Source organism: Melospiza melodia, chromosome 2 (assembly GCF_035770615.1).
Source record: "Melospiza melodia melodia isolate bMelMel2 chromosome 2, bMelMel2.pri, whole genome shotgun sequence".
Taxonomy (NCBI): Eukaryota; Metazoa; Chordata; class Aves; order Passeriformes; family Passerellidae; genus Melospiza; species Melospiza melodia.
This window is the reverse complement of record NC_086195.1, coordinates 134,442,216-134,466,818: the sequence shown is the minus strand read 5'-3', so window position 1 is coordinate 134,466,818 and position 24,603 is coordinate 134,442,216. Positions and strand designations below refer to the sequence as shown.

At 38.5% G+C, this 24,603-nt stretch overlaps 1 protein-coding gene and 1 long non-coding RNA gene across 2 annotated transcripts in view; one reads left to right on the top strand and one right to left on the bottom strand.

Moving 5' to 3' along the window:
• The window catches only part of ROBO2 (roundabout guidance receptor 2), an 866,686-nt gene that overhangs the window by 330,519 nt on the left and 511,564 nt on the right, over positions 1 to 24,603 (bottom strand). The gene's annotated exons all lie outside the window — the stretch shown is intronic.
• On the top strand, positions 16,552 to 23,019 carry LOC134415252 (uncharacterized). The gene is made up of 4 exons (XR_010026982.1): positions 16,552 to 16,753; positions 17,207 to 17,350; positions 19,350 to 19,449; positions 21,348 to 23,019. It is a non-coding gene; the product is annotated as an uncharacterized LOC134415252 (long non-coding RNA).

Genomic DNA, 24,603 nt, shown 5'->3' with positions numbered 1-24,603 from the left:
CTCATGCTGGCAGTGGCCTGAAAAGGTCAACAAAGACTAGTTGTCCCTGCTCACCCTTGGTGTCACTCCTGATGTTGCCAATCTTCTTAGAGTGTACCACAGCAAATGTTCCCCTATCTTCCTCCCTAGACCATGGGGGTTCTGAATCCAGCTCTATCATTTACTCATGGGAAATCTCAGCCTGGGTGTGATCCCCACAGCCCTGTGCAGTGCCACATCTCTTCACAAACCCTCTCCTTACACATTTATTGCCTAGAAACTTGCCTCTAAATTCTGTGCCATACTACATGCACTGGGCAGAGATTTCCATGCGCCTCAGCTGCTTTCAGGACTTTATTCCAGGGCCTGCCTGTTTACACAGGATGATCACAGCACAACAAAGTTTCCCATACACCAGATAAAATCTGGAGAGACACACTGTTTTGACTCTCCCCTTAAATCTATTTTGATAAATTATTCAGTGCTCAAGTACTGTTCTGGCTTAATTAATTTAATTAAATCATTACACTGAACAGCTATAAGAGCCTGAATACATCTGCATGAGTTTAATATCCCCTACACTAGCTCGGGGGTATTCTGTTCCGAGGAAAACATTGCCCTCCAGCAAAAGGAAGAACAGGATCACTTAATCTCAGCAGCAGCATGGTGGTGCTGCTTTAGTCCAGGGCTCCTCTGGTGTATTGCTGGGCACAAGCCCTCTTTTAATTAGAGCCAACCATCAACAGAAATAAGCACATACAGCCCACTCAGGCAGCTCCCAGGAACATTAGAGGAGGTATCCAAACTATGGTGAACCTCTGCAGTAAATGGGAAAATTAAAGGCACTTTCTCCCAGGAGTTCAGTTTCTCCCGCCTCTGGGTGGGCTTTGCCAGAGCCAGGTTGCAGTTTATACTCTCATGCAACGAACACAGAAATATAGGGAATTAAACACTACAAATAATTTTCTTGCTTTCACATCAGAGCATATTCCCACAAGCAGATAACATAAAACCAGTATGTATTTCCTTAAATTGATGTCCCTTTTTTTTTCCCCACAAAACATTCCTTTTCCTCCATCAGCATCTCCAGCACAGTTCAGGACTTCTGTTCTCGAGTTTATGGTCTTCAAAATATATCCTTTGCAGCTTTCCACCTCTGACGAGTGTTCAACAACCTAAAGAAACCTCCTGCTTTAAACCTATGCCATTTTGCTCTTTACTTTATGCCCTACTCTGCAGCTGCTGGGAGCCTCTCCTGGTGTACACGTCTTTGAATGTAACTCTGGAAACCCCCTATTAGTCACAATTAACACAAAACACAAAAACGAGCACCACCCTTCATAAAACACGACTGTCACTGTGTTAGAATGGTTCCAGCATGACCAAAAATGAAAGACCAAAGGCTTATGGGATACACAAACTTCCTTTTTTCAGATAAATACAGAAAAAGACATTACAAAGTTCTGGCAATGGACAGAGTGTGACTGTTTTCCCATGCTGAAAGGGCTGGAGCATTTCTAAAGGCAGACAGAGACTATCAGCAGAGCCTTGGAGCAGCTATGCAATGTTACAAATACTTTCTCATCCAGACTGACTTTAGCTAAAGCAACAACAAACACAAATCCCACAGTGCTAAACAGTATGTGCAATTAGTCAGAATTCATAGGTTGCACACAAATTGCTCAACTTTCTAACGGAACAGGAATAGAAACTCAATTTTCATGCAGCAGGAATTACAAAATGGGAAAAAGCATCTTCTCATATGCCTAATGATAAGGGAGGGTGTCTTTAGGGAGACTGGCCAACTGTAATGAAACTGGTAAGGTTCCTAAACAGATGTTACTTGACCTCTTCTGAAGGATTTAAACCACAGTCAGGGTTAGTGATAATTCAGGAAATTCTTTTTTCTTTGTGGTGTGACTCTTCCCTACTGTAATTATTTAAAGTTTACATTTTTCATACAGAGGATCCAAATCACCACTTGAGAGGAAAAGCACATGTTATGAATGCATGAAAAACCAAGAAATGAAAAACCTCATATTCCCAATCTCTTAAAGTAACTTAATTTCTTCACCAAATCTCTTGGCTCTATTTTTTCCATGTGGCCAAGATTTCCCTTTTAGGCAGGCACCTGAATGAATCAATTTCTTACGAACAGAACTACACTGAAATCTAACAAATGCATTCCTGAAAGATGTTTAAAGATTACTTCAGTTACTGTTCTCTCTCCTCTCCTGTACTTTTTCCTTTCCCATTTGCTGGCTTACACTTGAATCTGTATTTCAGCTAAACATTATTAGCCTGTAGTCCTGATGCAAGGCAAAGCACATATCTCCTGTATGTGCTCAGTAACTTTCTAGACACAACAACAAAAAAGAATTCAAACTAATTCACCACATGAATAAATCTAAAAAATCAAACAGTGCTGATAAAGCTCTATTGATAAGAAATCTATCAAAGCAAAGAGGAAGAGGCTGGCAGAAGAGCTCTGCAAACTGCTCTAGCAGTGAGACTACACAAGTGAATAGATGTCCCTTTCCATCTAGAACACATTGAAGAATTGGGACTGCTGTAATTTGGAAAAAAGAACTCTTTGATTTAGTCACCAGGTAAACATCATACATACCTTGAAGGGGGAAAAAAAAAAGAAAAGTCACTCATCAAAGCTTTAACAGATTGCCCTGAGCTACAGCTTGCAGAGTGAACAACCCTTATCAAGTTGCAGCTTTGAACTGGGTTACTGCTAAAACAAAGCTACTGCTGGAGAGCCATCAGAGAGTTACCCTTTTGTGGTGCTGCATCCTCCTTACAAGCGGCTTTCTAGTAAACATAAGATTAAATGTTCACTCTAGATCTCATCAACACTAAACACAAGGCTGAAATGCCCGTGGCTCACTTCCAGGCAGCAAATTAGGGAGTAATCGGTGGTGTAACTCCAAACAAGGGCTGATGCTTTTATCGACTGCATCACCATCTCATGCAAAACCTAATGTTCGGTCAATAGCTCTCCTTGGAGGGGAGCCACTAACTCAGTGTTCCTGTCAGTATCCCTTATCTCGTTACAAATGGGCTGCACTTAGAACAGCTCTATCTCCTCAGCTGCAACTTTCAGCAGGGCTGGCCTGCACAGGCTGCTGCCCTGCAGCTGAGCCTGCTCCTTCTAAAAACTCTCCTTCTGCTACTCTTTCTGCTCTATTTTTGTGCACAATATGCAGTCTTTCAAAACCACCACTTCAGTAACAGCGAGGGAAAATTACAGTTTATAAACCTCTGGAAACATCCAGTTTGGATGGACAGTTCATATTGTCCAAATTATAAGCAAAGCAGCCATTGATCCAGTTTGGAGAAGCTGAAATAAGGACAATTAGCAAGGTATGCATTTTGGTTTGCTTTCTAACTGCATGGTATATGGTATATATGTTTTTAACTGCATGGTATATGGACAATTCATACTGTCCAAATTATAAGCAAAGCAGCTACTGATCCAGTTTGGAGAAGCTGAAATAGGAACAAATAGCAAGGTTTTGGTTTGCTGTATAACTGCATGGTATATGGTATATTTGGTATGGGTAAAGCCAACCACACAGGACTGCCACATATAAATGTCACACACTTTTAGCTGCCTCCCAGCCACAAAAGCATGTCTCAAATTGCATATTCTAAATGTGATTTCAAACAAGGATAAGATTCAAAGCCAAAAATTGTATCACAGTGTTGAGCATTTCTTTGACTGATGTTTGATGTTCCCCACAGGTAGAAGCTATTGCCCTGCATTAGGGGAAGGTCTGCCCTTAAACCAAGTGAAGGAAAACAGGAATCAGAGTGGATGGAACAAAGTCTCTATAAGCACAAAGCTCTTTAAAACAACCTTTTGTCCAGTCTCCACACAACTGTTCTTTTTTTTTCTTTTTCTTTTTGTTTTCCCACTACTGCAATCCGTTTGCCTCGATGAGAAGATAACACTGAACTGCCTCCCAAAGACTGGCACTTAGGTCTCTTCTTTCAACAAATAAACAGGAGTTGCAAATTCCTTTCAAAACAGAAAGGGAAGCAAACCTGTTTACAAAATGAAGATGAGTAACTTAACCCAGCCTGAGCAGAGGGCACTCATCATTTGGAGCTCTCACATGGGAGACAGGAGCCCTCTGTTTGCAGAGAGGAGGAGAGATTTCAAACCTGCAGCTGAGCTGCCAAGGGGATGTAGGAAATGGCTTATTTCCCCTAAACATGGATGATTCCAAAGTCCTTAATGTACAGGGGAAAAGACACAAAAACTAGTGATGAAGCTGAGAAGTCTTCTATGGGGAAGCCAAACAGCAAAAAATTTCCAAAGTGTGAGTTTTACTGTGTAATCAGCTGGCTTTGAGAATGAAAAAGTAATCTAGCAACTAACACGCTTTACTGATCTTTTTCTACATGTAATGGTGACAGGTACAAAGGAAACTGCTTGCATTAGAGCACTCCAGTGAAGAAGCAGACACAACAGAGATAAATCAGAAGAAAAAGTACGATAAGGCTCTTACAATCAGTATGAGTATTTTCCACTAATCCTACTGGGGTTTGTGACAACTCACTGCTAGGAAAGCAAAATCATGGTGAATCATCAGAGAATCCAAAGCTACTGAGTTTGTTGTCCAGAGCCCTGTTTTGCAATATGCATAATTATATCATGTTACTGGCTTATCAGGGAAAAAAAAAACCAAAACCAAAAATTAAATTTAAAAATACACCAGAATTAGTTTGGAAAGTTCCATGCCATCTCTGCCTTTTTAAACATTACTGAAGCTTAGAGATTAGTCAGTGAAAAGGCTAAGTAGAAATAACTACCTCAATATTATGAGCTAGTATTTTAACCAAGAAAACAAGCAGTACTGGCTGTGGAGATTTCCTAATAAACTCAGCGAACCTGAGATGTGAAGTTCATTTGCTGAATTATGATTTCAATCCACGCCAAACATATAGTGGCCTCTCTTCTCCTAAGGCTGACCAGAAACAAAGGCAGTGGAATATAGACTTTGATTAACCAATTCAGAAAGCACAAGAGACTCCATTTCTGCCTTTTCCCAACGTTTGTGTTTGTGTCTGGCAGAATAATTTTTCAGGTAATGTAACATTCCCCTGCATTCTGTGCCACTATACCTGCAACATGAATAAGAAGGAAGGAAGGAAGATAACAAATTTAGCAGACCTTCAACTCACCAGGACTCTTATTTACAAGCAAAGGATGAGAGGCAAGAAAGGAGCAAAGGGAAATTATAGATGGCAAGGGCAGGTACAGAGCCCAAGATTCCAGAACTGAGATCTAGCCACAGTTGGGTTGAACAGAGTTTATGATGTGCTCAGTCAGCCTAACACCAAGATGTCTGTGGGAAACCACTTAATAAAGTGTGAAATATTTTGAGATTCTGATAGCAAAGTAACTGTAAAACTTACCTTTCTACATTTATACTATGGTTTTCTACTTTAATGGCTATGACTTCACATCAGCACAGTTTCCCTGTTACTTGGATAACCAAGATTTAAAAAAGGATATTGTTCATTATCATAACTCTCTCTTGTTTACCCACAAAATTGCTGGAAAAAAAACAAAACAAATAGATGCTTTCTGCACAATGCAGTGTAATATAGTCCTTTGTCCTCTACTGATTACAGAGTGAAAATTATTATCTGTTTTACCATTATGCAATCAGAATAGATGAGTGACAAAGTCAAAGACCGAGAAATATAAAAGGTCTGAAACGAAGGAACTGACATTTAAACTACCTTGTTACCTGATATATACAAGCTAGTGATCCTGAGACACTAACACCAGTCCAAAGTACCTTGAGAGCAAGACACACATGTATTTTTGGGGAGCTAAGCACAACATTCCCTCCATCAGGCTCAGTGCAAATACACCAGGGTTAATCCTATTTTGCTCCATAATGCATGTACTGTTTTCATTATACTGGTATATATATTAAGAAATCTTGCTTTTCCATTTAGTGACGAATTTCTAATCTGCAAAGCATTAAAATATCTTTCTGTAAATGACAAGGCTGGGCATTCAGATCTCTCTGACATGAATCCCTATTAACTTGGCTAATCAAGGGAACAATAGAAAACCTAAAGGCCATTTTCCAAAACCTAACCAAGTCAGGCAGGAATACTTGGCATGTTATCTACATATGAATACACTGCTCTGTTGTGTTGAGCATAGGGGTTTGTGGAAAGCTAAGCACAAGGCTGCTGCAGTAAATTTAAGAAGGATTTAAAAATTCAATTAAAAAAGCCTGAAACAGCCATTCCATTTAGTGTCTAAACCACTAACAATTGAACAAAAACAACAAAAAGCCAGGAAAAGTTTATCTCTAAATACTTTTAAAACTACACATGCAAAACAAAGGGGTTTTTTCAGTCTACTGATGTCTGCTTCTGCCACAATATAATTTTTTTTTTAAAAAAGAGCATCATAATGAACACATCTTGTAATTATTCTATTTGAAGGTTTTTTGAGAAATAATCTGGTGCTAAAAAATGAAAAAAGTAAATGCATTATCTTTTGATATCAATGTGCAATAACATTGTGTTAGAATATGTAATGTCTGATCTCCCTGGATGGATAGAGCAAACTCAAGTCCTTCCCAAAGACAAAATTCCAGGGAGCCCAAAATACCTCTGTCATGAGTCACTTCTGGCCACTCATCTTCAAACTTATCTTTTCAAGATCAATTTTATGACAGTGATCTGATGAGGAGGTTCTCATACACATTCTGCAGCCTTGGCTGTTTCTGCCCAAATAATATATTAGCTCCCACACACTGTGAAGAAAAACAACTTTATGACAAAACAGCATTATTGAAAGCACTGGAGGCACCATTTCACTCCAAAGCAATACCACCATTCTTACAGGTACATACTTGTACTTCACAGGTAGCCTGTATTTCAAACAGGTATTGAAGGCTGGTTTCACATTTGGAGGCTCTGTTAAATTTAGAAAATTGAAACCTGAAGGGTCACCATTAATTTTGGAATCATGGTGCTGACTAAAAATGAACAGTGTGTTATTATATTATAAATGACTGTTGAGATTTGCTGTGATCACAAGAGATAGGGGAAAGCATCCAGATTTGAGAATTATTCCTCTCGCTTCCACTCTCTGTGGGTTTTCTTTCCTTTATAGAGGCAGATTAAAAAACTGAAAGATCTTCTGTGACCTACAAAAACCGGCAAGAAAACTTCAGGCAACTATATTATTAAACAACAGTTAGCTTAAAAACAAACCCAGAACAAACAAAAGGCACCTTTGAGCAGCTCTCACAGATGAGAGATGGAAAATATTTTTATTGAATTTTTGTTGCCTTGTTTCTAAACCCCTCAAATTTACTCTTACTATATATGCCTAGATTAGAAACCTTTTGTGCTCAGAGATTTCTTTCTCGTGAAGCCTCTATTTTCAATTTTCAAGAGAATTAGAATTGTAGGAAGCAAAGCTTTCTCCTGCTGAGACATTCACCTGCAGCACAATTTCCAGCAGTAGTAAAATGATGCTTCCTAACACATAAAATGGGTTGCAATATGAATGTTTTAGAGACAGAGATGATCTCTGGCTAGTTATAATGTTCTTTGAAAAAAATAAATAAAAAAGACTCCAACATTCCTGTAGAAAACTCTTGTTCCTTTTCAAACTAAAAAAAGAAAATCATGCACATGAAAAAAACCCCTCCTCTCTGAATGTCATGCCAAGAAAAAAACTCCTCCTTTATGAAACTGGAATAATGGCAGGGAGGGGCACTTGTAAACCAAAGTCACACCAGGTAATATTCATCTGCAATGAACAAGCAATAAACAAGTAACCAGCAATCTTTTCCTCTGAAATCTATTACTTTTGTGAAAAAGCAGCTTGTCGTGCACAATAACTTATTTTTTTCTTAAGGTGTTTGCCTCAAGCCTTGCTAACAAACTGAACAAATGTTAATTCAAAATTACTCATTTAAAGGATTTCAAGAGCCAAGGGAAGCGCTGAGATGAAGAATGACACAGATGATCTTAGAAACTAAACGTGTTCCTTTGAGAGCCTGCAAACTCATTTGTAGAAGCTATGCTGTGCTGAATGAGTGAAGATGAAAATGAAAGGTCTTGAATGCTCTGATTACTTCAAAAACTTGCATTTTTTTTCTAAGGTAGATTACATATACGCTTGCATTGAGGAAAAAAAGGTGCAGATCTGTTTTTCAAGCAGTGTTTTGTGACACCCAAAGGCCAAGAGCATGTCTAACACAGAGATTGTACTGTGACACTAAACAAGTGATGTACAATTTGCAAGGATGGCAATTTTGCCTGTCAGTTAACAAGAAGAGCATTACAAGCCCTATTTCAGTTTGGGAAATCTTACAGAATCCCTACATAGCTTACTTTTCAAATTATTTACAAGCTTACACCAAAACTCATTAGGATTAATTTTTTTGAGACACCAACTACCCAGTTTTTAGTAGTTTGACCATCTAAAGCTTCCTTAGACTATTCAGTAATTCTAGAATGGTGCTCAAATTAAGCACCCACAAAAGGCAGTTATGAAACTGCCATTATTTTCTGTTTACAAGTATGGCCATTAAAGCACACACCCAATCTTTAATAAAATTGCCTGGATAATAACAGAGTAGCATTCCCCCACCGTTTGGAGAAAAACACTTATTTACACTGTAAATGCTGTAAAAAGCCCTCTACTTAATGTAGCAGAAATTAATATTTAAGAAACGCTGTCAATCAGAAATCTGAACTTTCACCTGAAGATGTATTGAGATCATTAAGTCTGAACAAATGTATGCCTTGAATAATTTGGTAATAATAGGTCATTCTGTACCTTGTCTATAAAATCCTCTTTTTTTTTTTTCTCTGTATCACATCTAGCTGCAATAATGCTGCAGATCTAATTGAGGTGAAAGACTGCATAATGCTACCATTTTGAAAACTAGAAGCTGCTGGTAGCCTCATGTCTTCTGCCTCTCTACTTTAACCTTGGAAGCCTCTTGAAAAGGCAGCACAAAAGCTTTCAGAGCTGCTGGCGCTCATTTCCACGCGGCTCAGTCTACAATGTCAGTTTGCTCTGTCTCGTTACCTGACATCTCCACTCTATTCAGGGTTCATCAAACACAGCCACTCTCCTGATTAATGGCTAATTTATTATTTGCCTTGCAAATGTTTATCTGCTGGGAGATGAAGTAAATATACTTCAGCCCTGACAAGCACCATGGCCACTCTCTCCCTGCCTGATGGAATGGTCAGTTGATGGTGTCCCAGAGGAGTCGTGCCCTGCCTTAGGTTTCCCAGACAGCCCTCTGAAAGGCAAAGTATCTATTTTTAATGAGCACACTGCAAAATCAATTAGCTGGTGGCTTAGAAAAAAAAAAAGAAATTAATAATCATATTTATTTGGCGTTTTCATGAGACCCATCAAAAATAAACTTCCGTATTAATTGTATGCATTGGTTTTTTTATGCCAACCAATGTTTAAAATAAAACCATTTGTTTAAAAATGTTTGTTAAAAATGTTTGTTAAAAATACAAAATAAGTCCCTATATTGCTACATCATAGTTTTTCACAGCACTAACCTGAAAAATGCCACAGCAGAGCCAAAAAAAAGCACTCAAGGAAAATATAATTTCAGAAAAAAAAAACAGAAAAAGGGAAGATAAGTGTATGATGTAATTCTCTAATGCCATTCAGCTGGGTGACAGCCAACTTCCTATGTCATATTGTATCTGTGCTGCACCAGGCAATTCTAGGTGCACCTTGAATTTTTTGTACCTGGAAGCCAACAGGCCACACATCATGACCTCTGCTTGTAGAGATTTTTCTAAGCTCCCCAATACAACCTTGTCTTGATGGGGAGGAACACTAAAAATTAAAAAATCAAGTAAACAAAAGAAACTTGAACTTCCACAAACAGCAGTGTCAACAGAAAATGCTAAAGTAGTAGGTAAGAAAAACACAGGTAGCAAACAAATACACTATACAGAAAACTAAAAAAACATGCATGTATATAAAATGTGTAGGAAAAAATGGAATAGAAAATACAAAGGAAATAATATATCAAAGCAAGTTAGCTACCATATGAAAAGAGGTCAAAAAGCAAAGAAAGAGAAAAAGGGAACTAAACTGAGGAAAATTAGCATGTGTGCCCTTCATTCCATACACTACCTACATCTGTGCAAAACATATTGTACAAGGTAGAGAAAGTAACCAGCACTGGGATTTCAGTAGGAGTGGAAGGTGCAAACATTTCAGAAATGGGGTTGGAGTAACTGTGCCACTTTGCATGAAAAGCATTCCATCTGTCAATTCCTCTCTGCACCATTTTTTCCACTGATTACATGTGGGGATCATATGTGACAGAGGCATCATTCACATTCTCTTAGTGTATTCACACACTTATCTTTGGAGAGGCACAACTTCATTGAATTACTGACCACTGCTTCATTTTATTCTTAATCCAGAACCAGAGATACAGGCCTGTGGAAAAGAATAGGATAATTCCTAAATCACTGCCTCCTTTTCTCTCCTAGTTTCAGAATTAGTGGCATGCAAGGAGCTGGGTGCTCTGCCTTCTCCTGAGCTTGCTGCAGCAGATCTTGGGAAGCACACCAGAGAAAAGCCTCAGCAGGATGTATATTCCAGGGAAAAGTCTGAAGAAAGTTTAAGTACGCTGTCGAAACAATAATTGAGGTTTGAAGAGAGTAGCTCTAAAACACTCTTAGAAAAGGTCTGCTCAATCTAGAGCAGGAGTGGCAAGAAGAGCAGTAGAGAGGAGAATACAGATGATTGCAGATAAGCCAGATGTGCTCTGTGCTGTAAATCTAACTTTGAAGTAATTTCTTGGGTTTCTGCTTTCCTGATAGCCCCATTCTCGCCTCAGCTTCCAGAAGCAAGAGGAAGTGACAGCTGTTAAGGTAACACACAACTGGATTCACCATTCTCAGCATGCACCACTGAAGTGTTAAATTTCATCTATGGTTTCACATGATCAGGTCTATTACACAATGATTTGTAACTACTACAAGATATTAATTCACAAGAAGTACTTATATACACCTACTGCAAATCTAGGTAGTGTAAAATCAGGCTTTCAAGATGTAAAGTTTAGCTTGGTCTGTGTGTTCTGGCCTGGCAGAATAAATATGTAACACAAAGTCCACATTGTTGCCATCTGATGAACTCTCAGGGTAGTCAGAAGGAATTCCAAAACAGGACTGCTGAAAGAGCTCAGCACACACTTCAGAACACTGCTCCCCTCTCCATGTTCTGCAGAAAAGCTCACTTATTTTGGGGAGAACAACATGGAAATACACTCCCTTGATGCTTAATTCCCAAGTAGATTGCCAGTGACTTCTAGCAACAGCCAGTAACTTTCCCAGAGCTAACTTCTGTGTGGGTTGAGAATACACAGCACAGTTTATGTCAGTGTCTGAGGCAGGACACTCTGGTCTTGTTATTCAGACATCATATATGTAACTAGTCCTGACAACTGCTGATTATATCTTTTTTAAAGTGCTGCTGCCTTTTTCTGTTTGTCAGTTATCCTCTGGTGTATATGCCAATGCAGACAATGTCCCATCACTGTAATTGTCACTCAACTGTCTGTCAGTGATGAGAAGAAGAGGGTGACAGCCTTGACATCCCACCAATCATCCCCCTGGAAAATTGATATCGTCCTCCCCAGTAAACAACAGCTAAAGAATCGACCAGCCTTGCCGGTTCGTCCCTGAACAATCAGCTTCCATTAAGGGCAGAAGCCACACATTTATCCCCCTGTATTCAATCAATAGTGCACTGACTTGTTCTGCCTTCAAGCACAAGGCTGCTCAAGGTCTCCATTTAGCACAGGGTACCTTTCAAACACTTTCCAGGTATTTCTTTCAAACTTAAATGTAGGAAGCAGCTTTTGGGGTCTTTGCAACGTCCTCTATTTCAATTTTAAAATATCTTGCTCCCCTCAATTTCACTTATTTACGTCAGTTCACACAAGGTTTATTTTCTCAATTACATTCTTTTTCTTTAACCACAGTATACAAAATCACTGCATTGTGTTACTGCTTATCCCTTGTAGGCTTGCATTTATGTATAACCCTGCTTTAGAGGAAACAGATGCATATCGTGCAAAAGCAGACCTTAGTTAAAATGAACTACCACATGTATACACACTAAAAACGCTGTCTGGCAATCAGAACAGTTTGTTAAAACACCAAGTCCACAAACATTTATACATCACCCAGTAACCTAAAACAGTAGACAATTAGCCTGGTAAAACAGTAAAATGATCCCAAGCTGGCACGTACAATCTCTCAAGACGAGAAAACCAGTCATTCACAACTCATGGAACATGAATCTTTCGGGACAAAAGTCCTTAACACAGAAGGAGGAAAATACTGATGTAGAACCTCACTTCAAAACTCACAAAAGAATTAAAAAATCTATAAGTGCAGTTGCAGATTATTACTTTCACTTCACTGCTTGGCACAAGAGCTAAGGCAGCAGCTGTTATGGTTTCGCTCATGAACAACTCTTCTACACACAATCAAACAATCTAGAAATCACCTGGGGCTAGCAGAGTATCAAATCTCCTGCACAAAGCACTGCCCACTTCCTTCACATTCCCAAGGCCCTCCACTTCTAACTTTGCAATCTGACTGTCCCTTGTAACCTTGTGACTTTTCATCAGCACACGCCCCGAGGATACTGAGGCAGCGCTTCTCCTACTAACCCACAGCCCTGCACTGGCACATTGCGACCACTGCCACAGTGGGTTCTGTGACACAGACGTGCCTGGATCACTCTTTGTCTCTCGGCTTTTAGCCTGCAAGTCAAGGCCAAGGGATCTTCACCAAAAAGTCCCTGGGGAAACCTCCCAGTGCATTGCAGAGGACACTTGTCCAAGGATATACTTTATTACTTTTCACAGGCAGCCACTAGGAAAAGGTCTTCATTTTGTCCTCAGTTTATTGGTTTGGGTTTCTTTTCCCTGGGGGGGAGCTTTGTTTTTTTTTTTTTTCCCAAGATAACAAAAGTTTTCAGATGCCATCAACTCCAAACTCTTCTAATAAAGCTTTGTGTAACATCATCTGATCATGTGCCTTGACACCCTTTGTGAACTACCAACAACAACTGATGGAAGATAAAATCACAGCTGGTAATCAATGCAGAAATATTTTTTTTCTGAAAGTACAAGGAGTAGAATTTGAATGTCCGAACTGCAACCATGATCACAACATTATGTCTCCATATAAAGTGTCACTATAAAACCACATCAGTCAATTATGTGATGGGAGACCTTAGGTATTATTTGTAGTGCTAAGACTCTGCACCATTATTTCAGCTTGGGAACATTAAATTCTTCATAGATATCAATAAACACAAAAGGCTGCATATTCTGCCTGCAACAGCTTTTGGTCTTCAAAAGAAGCTTACTGGCATTAATAATTACATTGTTAAATTCCATTTTTAAGGAAATTTAAGGCTTATCAATGGGTTTTCTTTGTTTGGGGGTCTAGACACTATTGGTGTAATGTGTAAACCATTAGGGAGTTCAGTGTCCCCTTCACTTTGCTAAATGGACACAATCAATACCTTAATGGGAATGTTTGGAAGCATCCATAGGCACACCAAACTGGCACATTACAACACTTTTCCTAGCCTGTGCATTAAGTTCATTAACTTTTCTAATTTGAATTACAAATTTCATTTCTCTGATCAAGATGAAGACATGGGTCTCATTTACAAGATCAGATTTTTGCTGCGTTAATGTTTTACATGGAACGATAAAGTTAATGCAGCGAAGAGACATCATGTCACCCCCATCGTTAGACAATTATAGATAAGGTTCCAAATTCCAATAATCCTGATGGGAGGCACACGGGAACTTCCACAGAAGAATGACAAAAATATTAAGCAGAGAGGCCAAAAGGCTAATCCACCCTCTCAGAAATATATTCATGCTTGTCACAACAAGAGCACACTCTACAAAACCAAAACGCGTTATTTAATTTAATTTCCTTTAATTTAATGGACAAACACAGTCCCATTCGCCTTTGCACTGACCATTAAACTGCTAATTAAAACCTTTTAGAAAGGTTTTAAGAGAAACACATTTCTCTAATTTTATGATACTGTACTTAGGAGGGTTAATAAAGCTTTGGGAGGGAATTTTGTCTTACCAAAACTTCCTTCTAACTGCACCAGTTCAGATAAAATACAGGGATCTGCACCAAGGCACAGCGCATTTCTTCCAAGAAAGTTTTAAACAGTCTTTTGAGAATGTTTTAAAATATTTCAGTTAAGATGCAAAATAATCAAACTTATATGTTTTTCATCTTGAATTCAGTTATTCAAGAAATAAGCCAGGGCAAAGTCTGTGCACGCAACCATTTATGAATTCAAGATTTATTAAAAGAAGAGCAGGTATTAAACCACTGCAAAGTGTTTCTCAGGGACTTCGAAATAATGACATAAATGACATCCAGGCACTTGGAGTTACATTTTAGGTTTTCCTTCAGAGGCAGAAAATACAAAATGCTGTAAAATTCCAGCATTCACTTCTCACCTCAGGAAGTGTACATGTTCCTCCCCACAACCATGCCCTAACAACACGGCATTATTCAATCGTACTGAACCAATGGCAGCTGCAACATTACCTCCCAAAAATACCCCAATAATTCTCTAACTCTTTTCAATGCTGCCACTGAGGCTGCAACACCATAATTACTGACAGCAGATGCGTGTTCCTGCTCGCAGTTGCCTCTGATCAGCACAGACACACGGGCAGATTGCTGCACACTCCACTACAGCACTCAATATGAACTCAGCGCTGGCCATGTGGGAAGACTGACAGCATGGCAAAGAGCCTGCTGCTGTCATGTTCACCGATCAAAAATGTTTGGAGGAATTGGAATTAGCAGCATAAATTTATAACTAACCTGCACTTTTATGTCATGTGGCACTTTTGGGATTTTTGAAGCAATAAGAGGATCCTCTTACATTCAAATTCATAGCTCTCTTCTTCTTGTACATCCAAAGACCACATGCAAAACCTGTTTCCCAGATATCAGTGGAGAATCTGCCAGTGCACTCTCCTGAAGTTAAGCACTGTGAATTTCAGGCAGCCTATGATGAGGCCTGATATGAAGTAGATATTTTTTCACATATGTCCATGTATATAAAAGGTCTGTCACAATCTAGCCTGGTGTCAGTAACTACCAAATACTGTCTATAGCAGTATCACAGAAGGATAATTTTTTCAGAAAAATCACACTTGACTGCTCTCTCACACTCTCTTTCATAATCAAGGGTGCTAATTTTGAGTTTAATTTTAATTTCAAAGTAGCTAGACTGGCCCCATTTAAATTCAAAGCAAGAGGTATTTAAGATCATCTCCTCTTGTGACTAATAAACTTTAGCTCCCTTACACAGATGCATGGCGGCAAAGGGGGAGAGACAAATGTCAGTGGAAATTAATGTACATGGGACTGCATACTGTTCAAAATCAGAATTTCAGTAGGAATGAATGACCTTTGTTAACTGATTACAGATTTTTTTTTAAATAAATGGCATTATAAAATACAGAGCATAGGGCATTGCACTGCAATATAACTTCACGGTTACACTTTTTCTACTTTAAGCTGGAGGTTTAATAAGTGATGAAAATCCTCTGCTTGAGACCTCAGCTGGCTTTTATTCTATTTTCTGACTAGTGGGAATGGTTAATTCTCACTCATATAATATTCACGGGGGCTTGATTTTTAATGGGGAGTTGCATTTACAGAGTTTTGTGCAGGTTCCTCATTCCCTTGTAGACAGAGAAAAACCTCTGGATGCCTTTAAAACAGCTATGATGAAGGGAACATATATAACAGAAATACAGGGCATGAGGACAAGGATTAAAAGGATATTTACTGTAAATCTGAATAGTTACCTACCTATAACATTACCAGTGTTCTCCTACCCAGTTACAGCTATGCACACTGCTTAAGGAGGGCTGCTCAGGTAAGTGTTTTGTTTTACAAATGGAATGATACAAAATACCAGACATACCCTGGCATCAAAGTTATAAGTAGAATGATGTAGAAGTAACATTTCTACTCCACCTTTCCAAATTCTCTTTCTTTCCATTACAGGTATGCTAAAAAGGATCACCTTCACTACACAAAGTCTAAATTAATTCAATTCTGTAAATAATTGCAGGTATACCATAATATGAAGGATCTTTTGCACTAAAATAAATTATTGAAAATCCTTAATATTAACTAACTTGCATTTGTTTTCAAAAGGATTTGGGAAATATTTAAACCTCAAGAGAAGAACTATAGGAGCTGATTATGAGTTTTGTTGTCATGTATATCTGGAATCCATAAAAAAAATCCGCAACAAAAGCCACATGAGCAAACTATTATAGGAATCACAGAATATCCTGAGGGTGAAAGGACACAAAAGGACCATCAAAGTCCAATTCCTGGCCCTACACAGGACAGTCCCATCAATTCCCTTGTGCTTGGGAGCATTGTCCAAACACTGCTTGAACTCTGGCAGGCTCTGGAGCCCTGGGGACACTGTTCCAGTGCCCAGCCACCCTCTGGGGAAGAACCTTTCCCTGGCATCCAGTGTAAACCTCCCCTGACACAGCTTCAGGCTGTTCCCTGAGGTCCTTTCAATGGTCACGGCAGAGAAGAGGTCAGAGCCTGCCCCTCCTGTTCCGACTCTTGAGGAAGCTGCACTGTGGTAGAGCCTCCTCTTTTCTTCATGAAGGTAGGTGCACGTGAGATTTTTCAGAAATAAATGAATATTCCATTATTCTGAAGATATTGTATTCTTCTTCTTCTGTTAAACAAACTACCAGACACCAGAAACAACACTACTTTTGAATTGCTTCCGTTTGAAATTTGCTTAGACTTTTTGCGCTCTTGTTTCTAACTCCCCATGAAAAGGCCAAACCCTCCAATAATAAACCCCTTCAGTAATTAGCAGTGAATTTCGAAATACTATGAATGAAACATTCGTAGTAGCATGTAATGTACTCGACAAGTGGGTCCCACAAAAGGAAATGCATGGTCCTTTTCACTGCCATTATACAAAAATATGCACTAGCAATTTACCTGAGTTACAAGGCAAAGTGCATGAGCACTTTTCTGGCGCACTTGAGCCTTTAAAACAGAGTTCAGGGCCAGGACTGGACAATAACCCAGATTATCTTTTGTGCAGGAAAATATCCAAGCTTACTCTGGAGAGAAGAGGAAAATACTGACTGCAACATCATCCTCAGACCATCAGATACCTGTGTTGAGCCAATTGAGACCATGGAAGGCAAGCCATGCAATGCTGTAACTAATGCAACTAATACACAATGTAAAACTGCATTCATAAGCCTAACATGTTTGATAAATGAGCTGTAATAGCACTGCTTGTCGATTGTGTGCCTGTATTTCAGATGGTTTACACTGCTCCATTAGCAAATGAAGCATTATGAAATTATGCTGGGTGTGCATTTTCACGTGCAGAATGACTCTGTGATATGGATACAAATATTCAATTCAAAATACATTATTATTATTGTTACTGCTATTATTATTATTACTATTATTATTATTATTACCATCATGTGATGTGTTCTAGGTTTTTTTTCAAATCTTAAATAAACAGTTCAAAGCCTCTGGGACCTTCATGCCTCAGACAGACCTTTATAAATCCAGCCTCATTCAAAGACCACAATCTACACTGCTGAATTAGACTTGCAATTGCCAGGCTTCCCAGTCCAGAGCACTCTTTTTACTGGTGTAACTGTTAACCATTCAGTCATATAAGAGACTTTAATAGTATTTGACATGGCCATAATTCTTTGTGGAACTGAGAAATCCATAAATTTCATCACCTTCTAAAAAAGGCATATGCTGTGGTGATTTCAGCCCAGAAGAGAATTCTAACTCACACTTTTTAGCTGTTTCCAACATGCTGCTGCTGTGCAACTACATCATAAATACCTGCCAAGAGCATTCATTTCACATTTCTGAAGATTAATTCCTCTCTATACATTCATTTCTTAGAATTTCTGCCCTTGATGCCCCTCGAATGGGAATATTGGAAGATTTACTCTGGGAGAAGGAGTCTTACACAGAAATTCTCAGGGATTTATGTTGATGGACTACACAGCACATACAAGCTGGAGCTGTAGTTAGGAAGACAGAGGATCCCACGTTTCACTTTCAATATACGCCTGCCACTCTCTAAGCAGAAAGCCACTTTCTCTGCATCCTGCTATCACCCATCCAGCAGCCCCAGAATTCCTCAGTATTATCTGTTTCTCCCACCACTGGATAAACTGCTGATATGCCTTTACTTTGCCCATTTTTCTCCTGAAGGCAATGCTAAAGATGCCTAATGAGATCAAAAATATCAGAGTATAGTGGATTTTGGTTTCTCATGCTCACAGGCTCATCCATTAATTCTGTTCATGAACTGATAAATCATTATCTTAACTCTAGTGACATTTTCTAGCCCACTACTCATGTTAGGAGAATGCACCAGAGCAGAACACTGCTGGGGATTTTGATCAGAACATGACAGAAAACTACCAGCAAGTTTTTAATGAAAGCAGTTACTAAATCCACACTGAAAAGAATATCACAGTTTCCTTAGTTCCTCTAACTGATGTGTAAATGAGCTCTCAGGTGGAGAAGAATGGAAAAAATCCCGATCACACCTTCCCATACACCAATGAAAAATTACTTAACCAATGAAAAATTACTTACCCTGCTGTGACACTTTATGAGTAATGTAAACTCTGTGTGGGGATCTACATATGTTGGTACATACAAATGTAATACAAGTGGAAATTATGATTACACACATACCTGTGTATAATTGTTTTTAAAACTAATTAATAATGGTCTTACATTGGTTGTACTCATATTATGCTAATTTATACATCTCTAGGGAGAGAAAGACTCCTGCTGGATACTCTCATCTTTATCACAGGAATAGTTAAACTACTGTGCCTAGCCTGACTATCCCGAACAGATTTTTGGTTTGGGTTTTTTTTTTTTTTTTTGCATTTCCCCTGTGATTTGGCTGAAGAAAATAGTTGGACATTGGGGAGAATTCTGCCATCCAACTGATCAGTCAGGTGGGCTGAAAGATTGGAATACGAAGCAACAAAACAATCATAAAAATGTCAACTGCATACTATTACCATTATGCCAAATTAATTACTATTAAGCCACACTTTAGAAGCTTTTTATCCTTTAAGACCACATAAAGACTGTTCCTTAGAACTTGTGTGAGGGTTACTACTATGGAAAAAGAGGGATTCAAAAGAAGAGAGATTTATTTCTGCCTTTCTTTCCAGCAGACCCAGGAGAACACACTGCACATGGAAGAATTTATCAGAATCCCTTGAACTCAGTGAATAAAAGCAGATTTTAATAGAAAATTAAACTACATCCCAAGTCGTGAGTACAGACTGAAACTTTCTCTTACTCAAAACCTCAAGCTGGGGTATACAATTTGCATATTTTACAATATTTGCTCTCCTTTCTTTAGGCAGACATTAAGTAGGAATTTTTGTTGGGAGTAGGTGATGTGCAAGGTCCCTTCCAACCCAAACCACTCTGTCTATTCTCTGGGCATTAGTGTATTAATTCAGGCACCCAAAGTCAGACTGCGTGAAACTTTTATAGTATTTCCCTTCAGAAAATCAGCCCAGCTCTCATAACACTGATTAACATCTACTTTCCAAAAGAGAAGCCTCTTATATGTCAAGCTTTTTACTTGGCTTTCCTTATGCATGTCTTCCCCCTCTCCCCTTTTCTAACAATTTCACATCAAATTCTAAACTGTCAAAATCCCACAACAATGAAAACTAATCCTCAGATATTTTAAGACTTAAAGCCACACACCATGTGGCTCTCCCATGTTAGCAATGAAAAAACATCCAATATCTTAATTTACATCCAGGTCATACTGTGCCAGCCAGAAATGCCCATAACTTATTAAGAACTCGTGGTTGTTAGTGCCTATACTCTTCTGAAACAGAAACATTTATTTTATTATCACTAAATAATGTCAGGTCATGCATTTGCATGCTGTAGGTGATAGCAAGTGCTATGTGAGCAAATTAGATTTTAATAAGTTTTGAGTTTTATTAAACCAATTTTTCTTCCTTCTTAGAATGAGTGTAATTGGACAAAACTACAGAATTTAAGAGAGAGAAAAGATTGCATTAATGGCTCTTCCAAGGAGAGTAAAACATCCATAGTAGGAAGAATATAAATGCATAGTTCTGCTTTTCTTATCTATAACATCCCTATTTTCTAAATCCAGCCCCTGAAAAGTAGACATGCAGCTTGCAAAATACCAAATGAACCTACCCAAAATCTCTGACACATCAGACAGCATCAAAGCAGGCAGGAGATGGTCCAATGCATTGCTGCAAGTTATTTATTCCCATTCTGATACTGCATGCATGAACTGCCCCTGTTTGATGAATCACTGAGGAAAATGGGATCTGACAAACAGCCCCTCTTTCAGCAGCTGGGTTCTATGACAGCATCAATAGAAAAACACATCATTGGTTCTAAAACGCCACATTTTTGCCATTTCCATTGAATAAGACATGAAACTCCTTCAGGGAAGTGGCACTATGTTATCATTAAGGCCTGTTGACACTGTGGAGGGTGTGCTTTGAACCCTCTGCTGTCATCCCTCTTAATCTGCAACTAATCACATTCCTCTCTGCAGAGAGGGAAGGGCCTTCTGCACATTGACAGTATTGCCAGTGATGAAATATTGCACCCTTTAAAATCTCATTTGCAGATTGGTTTCATTACCACCCACAACTGGCTGGGATCCATGAGGGAACACACCTGCTCTCATTAGGGCCATGTGATGTCTGCTGCTAGCAGGATTTCCATGCAAAGAGGGGCACAGGGAGATGAGAGCTCTGGGAAGTGTCTTTATCTCTCTGCTGATTGGCTTTCCTGCCTTCATTTGGGATGTAACACATGCACAATCTGTTGATTACTCTAAGAGGCTTCTGATGGACTTCACTGACAGTTTCACAGGAATGGACTTGCACTGCACGCTTTGGCTTCCCTTTTCCATCATGCAGCATTTCCAATCATCATTGGATGATTGGAACCCAATCTGTCTAGATTTTGGGTTTCTAATTAGAACAGGAGGATTTTCTTTCAGTTTTGCCTGTGCGTTGTTTGAAAAGTACCTAAAGACTGGTGGATCAGGTTCTGCACTCGAACTGTTTAGAAAATTAAAAACATACAGAGCTTTGTTCAGCTTCATCTGTGGTGTGATCTCCATTTCTAATGCACATGTTTGTCATTTTCTACTGCAGATGAATCCCTTCAGGCTAAGCAGTCTTCCAAACGTACTGGCTGAAAAAGTGAATTCCAAACTAAGAGTAGATGTACAGAGCACAATTATTTTTTCCCTATGGAGCTTCTGGGTATTTAGCACTGTGGATCCATAATATCAAATAGGGATGGTTGTTTCATGCAATTATAGAACAGCTTGAGTTGCAAGGGCCTTAAAAAGATCACCTAGTTCCAACCCAACTGCCATGGGCAGGGACACCTTCCACATGTGTGTGTGTCAGTGAAAAAAATCCCTCATTTAGAGCTGCTGTTATGTTTTAATGTTTATTCCTCTTGGAAAAATCAGGAATAGCATAATTGTTAATATCTAATTTACTTTATTTTGCTCCCAGGACTAATATGGTTCCTTTTCTGTACTACTTCAATAACTGAAAGAATGTATTTATCAATTCAGTTAAAAAAGGCTTGCTGTAGTTGTTTTCAGTCTATGAGGCATGAAGATAAACCAAAAAAAGGTTTTAAGTCTAGACAGGAACATCTATTTAGATTAAATTACTTTTGAAACTCCTTTAAGTTAAATCAACAAACTTTTGCTATATATTTAAGACCTGTATGAATCCAAATAAACAAACAGGAAAAAGGGGAAAGACAGAAAAGTATCACCATTAAGAAAGTCAACTTCTTTGATGCCTTGAGTTGAATATTCTACAAGTTAATCCTTAAAAGGGTTTAAGATCATTCTATAGTTGAATTAAGATCCAACTGAGTTTTGCTTATAAACAAATCTGCCTTTTTTTACGTTTTTTCATTAAAATGATATAAAAAGCTAAAAATCAGCATCACTATTGAAACTCCTGCAGATTTCCTGGGAATGTCACCCACTTAGCTGCCCTAAAAACCCATCAAGAAAACTACTTTTCATAAAAAACCATTGTGACTGAACAGATTGAGATTAGACTGAGCCCAAAACCAAAAATTTGAAATCCACCTTCTCTGCCCCTTCCAAGAAAGGATGGAAATGATAGAAATTCTCAGTGGGTATTCAGCGTCTCCACTTTAGCCCTTGGATACAATAATGCACTTTACTGGATCCAAACATAGCCTGGCTTTCAGTACAACAGCAGAAGGACTAAGAGTGAGTCAACACATGATTTATGACACAGAGCTGCAGAGAAGCAAGGCTCTGAAAGAGGTGTTGCTAAACACACAAGGATATGGCATCTGTTTCCAACATCTGTTCTCTTAGCAATGCTCTTGACTTGTCCATAAACCCTTCTAAAGCCCTGACATTAAAGTTCCCATGACATTTAAACCACAAACAACTTCTTAAAAAGTTAAATTTTCACATAGGAAATATTTTTACTCCTTAATTAGCACTTATCCAAGAAAGGTAACACTGATATTATATCCAGAATCACCCTTTCATTGCAGGCAATGAACTGGAACATTGTTGGTGCAGGTTTTAGCAATGTCATCCCATTTAATCTGTCCTTATTACAAGGGTCACTTTTAAAGCATATTTCTGTTAAAGGATTTAAGCAACAATTGATAAATAAGAAAATAATACAACAGACAGTTTTATGGGAACTCAGAGGAACATTTTTATCTAACTATATTCAATTCTGAGATAATTTTGTTGGTTTTGGCTTTTGAAGTGTTTTAAAGAGAATACTAAAAACTTACTGTCCTCACTAAAACAGATTAAAATGAGTCTACAAAACCATCAGAATATAAGATGATGTAGTGGACTTGGATGAATGTCACTACTAACTGTGTTTGGATTTTTTCTTTGCTTCTTTAAGTAGTGAGTCTCTGTAGCCTCTTGCTATAATAAAAGAGAAGGGATTTAATGCCTACAAGAATATTCCATACCCACCTAGTGTGGTAAGAAATGGGCCAAGTACGAAACGGCAGCTTTAGATACATTTTGGTTCCTTCTCCTGCTCCTTTGCCAGGCCTAAGGCAGCCCCTATACAGTGGATTCCAGAGCACCTTTTTGTTTTCTCATTCCTCCTCTTTCATAGGAAGCCTATCAGGAAAATCTCACTCCTCAGCATTTAAAACCAGATGCTTTTAAGAGCTCAAAGTCCTTAGTACTCCAATTTTTAACAAAGTTCCCCCTATTTCCCTCTCCTAAACTGCTTTAAAAATCTTGCCTCTAGAGTGAGCATTGCATGTGTGTTAATTCTAATGATTTTTCTGGCAGGAAATGAAGCAGTTTTAGGCTTAGGGTTGTAAAATGCAACCCTCTTCCCAGGAGAAGTAAAACAGACAGTGTCATTCACACTTCTGCCCTTACAAGTCACACAATCTTCAATCACTTATACATCTTGCACTCAGCACTTCTGTGAAATATAAACAGGTGGGTTCTAAATGATTTTTCACAGAAATAGAACTTTCATTCTCAGATGACTACCTGCAATGTATCCTTTAGAATGCTGCTCCTGAGAGCTTAAGAGAAAAAAAGCTCAATATATCTATCCCCCACATACTTTTTCTTATTCCAAATCTCCCTTAAAATCAACTGCTTTCTTTAGCTCCACATTAGGCTCTCCCCAGTGCTACCTAAACAGTCCCTCCTTTCTGTAACATGTTTTAATTATATAAATATAAACAATTTCAAATAATACCACAAATCATATTGTAGTACATATTGTAGAACACAATATTTTATGCAAAATACTGCATGAGCTTTTAAATGTTTTCTTAAGCATTGTCTGTATTTATCCCACTATCTAAACAGCACCTGCAAAACAAATAAGTGTGGATGTTTTGAAGGTAATAATTATTTTAAGTTTCAAAAGAAGTGAGGAATATAATATTAAGTATAACAGTAAACACTAGAGAGTACATTTTTCATTAGTGCTTTCATTACTGTTTGAGCAGTACACAGGAGGTTATGATTCTTCTAGGTATTGTAGACCTGTAGGTATTGCCACAACATAAACAAAGAAACTTAAGGTTAATATTAAAAGAGAGATTTATTGCATATCGACACCAACAAATTTCTGGCAGAGCACATTCCTGCAACCACTAACGTCAGCCTGAAGAAAAACTCAGGTATAATTAATCTGTAGGGTTTCACTGGGATTGGGACATTTTATTTTGGTATCTAAGCAATTAAATCTATAAACTCCTGCTAACCCAGATTTGATTTCATGCTCAATGGAGAGGCTGAGACTTGAGTGTTGGCAGCTCCCAGAATATTCCCTGTTTGCCAACAGGCTGGGTAAGAGACAGGGCTGCCCAGCACTTCCACAGAAGACTCATTAGAGT